Source organism: Melospiza melodia, chromosome 22, assembly GCF_035770615.1.
Source record: "Melospiza melodia melodia isolate bMelMel2 chromosome 22, bMelMel2.pri, whole genome shotgun sequence".
NCBI classification, from domain to species: domain Eukaryota; kingdom Metazoa; phylum Chordata; class Aves; order Passeriformes; family Passerellidae; genus Melospiza; species Melospiza melodia.
This window is the reverse complement of record NC_086215.1, coordinates 9,685,943-9,688,335: the sequence shown is the minus strand read 5'-3', so window position 1 is coordinate 9,688,335 and position 2,393 is coordinate 9,685,943.

Sequence of the window (2,393 nt, the reverse complement as noted above, 5' to 3'; positions counted from 1 at the left end):
AACCCAAAATGTACATTGCAGCTTCAGGGTTCCGTATGAAGACAGTTACAGGAATTAAACAAAACAGGAAAATGACAAGCTGCTGCAAAGGACTGAGATGTAATTTTATCAAACATTGGAGCTGCCTTCTGCCAGCACCCCTGAGCACAGACTTCACATTGACACAAAATGCAGATGGGTGCAGAATGTGACTCTTGAACTCGAGACAGTCCAAGTAAGTCAATCACACACAAAAAAAAAAAAACCCTAGAAAAGTAATTGTGTCAAAATACTTAAGGTCCCCTCCAGGCCACTCTAGGATTCTATGTTCAGTAAAACCTCCCAGCCAGCTGATTTCAGAGGGCTGTGGAAAAGGAGGCTGCCTCCATCTCCAGTGTCAGCAACAGCTGGAGCAGCTCTTCTGCCTCCCCACGTCCCTCACAAGGCCAGATGTAAGTGCAGACAGACTGATCCCTGAGCTAACAGCACAGAAACTCTCATTCAGCACCAAGGTCACCACACTGCAAAGCCTGAAGGGACACGGGGACGCTGCTGGGCTTTCTCCAGCTCTCACCCACTCCTTCTCCCTTTATTTGATTGAAATCAAAAGGGATTCCTGTGGAGCAAAAAGCTGCAGGATGGGAGTGCAGTCAGCTTGGCTTGTTGTGTTCACTGGATTTCTGTCTGTGGCTTCTGTTCATCTCTCCACTGAAAGCACCATCAAAAGGTGACTTACACAAGCTGAATTACAAACCCAGAGAGCTGGAGGTGCAGTTGGGGCTGGCAGAACCTTTGAGCTGACCCCGTGTGGTCATTCTTATTTTATGTTCTTCCTGTTGATATAATTTCCCCCGTTCTCTCTTATTCAGGCTCAGCAGAGAGGGGAGAGCCACAGAGAGCTTATCTGGGCTCCCAAAGGTTTGTCCTGGCCCTGACCCACAGGGGATGCAGAGAGCCCTGCTTGCACACAAGGACAGTTTAATTCTGTGTGGAATTAAATTCTGTGTGCTGCTGTGAGTGCTCACTACATGTCTTGTGCTCCAGTGCACCTTAATTAAATAGATTTTCACATGTACAGCTCAGTAATAGTAAACAGGTTAATTACAACATAACACGTCCCTTTTAGTGCAGTTGTTTCTCCTTTCAAATCCAGCAGCAAACCCCTGCTATAGCATCCATGTTTTCTTTGTCAATTTGACTGTTACAGCAATTAAGTCCCAGTAAAATAACACAACTAATTGCTTCCAGCTCTTTTCTGAAGCTCATCTTAATTTTCACTCTTTTCTGTGGCAGATTAAACAAATATGTCTTCTGCACATGAAAAAAAAAAACAAAAAAACAAAAAAAAATCCAAAAAAACAACAAACTACCATCACTCTGTCCAGACCATAATAACTATTAATTGCCAGGCACAAGGCAGGACTAGATTAAAAATATGCTGGCTCCAAGCAACTCTTATCTCATCATGAAGCAGGACAACCCATTGCAGGTGCAGCAGGAAGGAACTATCTCAGTCCTGCAGGGATCAGAGCTGGGAAACACAGAGACTGCTGCAGAAGTTAAAAACCAACCGATCCCTCTCAGATGGGGCTCTGATCTGCTTTTTTTTTTAGTTTTTTTTTTTTAGGTTTTTTTCCCTTGCACCTCATTTCCACCTTGCAAATGTAATGCCTGTGGTTCCTGCTGGGCTCTGGGTACAATTCAGGCAGGCTCAGGAGTCAGACCGAGCACCCTTGTGGAGCTGCTCCTCCTTGGAGAAGGAAAAACACTGAGATTCCACCAGCCTAGGGAATGAAATGTTGAGTTTTAAACCTGTTGCTCTGGCACACCAAACCGAAGGCTAGAGATCCTTCCCCGTGGTGATTTTCTTTTTTCTCTCCTACCCTGTATTTTCCACAGGGAAAAATCAACCTTTATCTACAAGGATGGGATGTTTGTGTCCTATGTTGCTGCATTCTAGGGGGGGAAAAAAACAGAAAACAAAAACAAAGAATCCTTATGCGCGGTTTGGATGACTGAGTCCTGAGGGAACTAAAACCAGAAGGAAATGAGCTTTGCACGCTCATCCATTAAAATCAATGAGATTTGGGGAGCGTGCCCGGGGGTGCTGTCCGGGAGCCACCAGAGCCGTGTCCCGCCAGCACAGAACGGCACTTCGAGACGCTTTTTTATTTCATTTCAGCACTTTGTGCAGGATCGCCAAAAAAAACCCACAAGAACCGAAAGAACCGGGACAGACCCCCGCCCGCCGTGTCCCCTCAGGGCCGGGCCTTGTTTACCGCCCGCGCGCGGCCCCGCCCCCCGCATCACGCGACCTCCCCAAGCCGCAGCGCTGACCCCGCCGAGATCCCTCCGCCGCGGGACTCCGCGGGGGCGCGGCGGCCGCAGGCTCGCCCCCCGTTCATCCCCCGCGG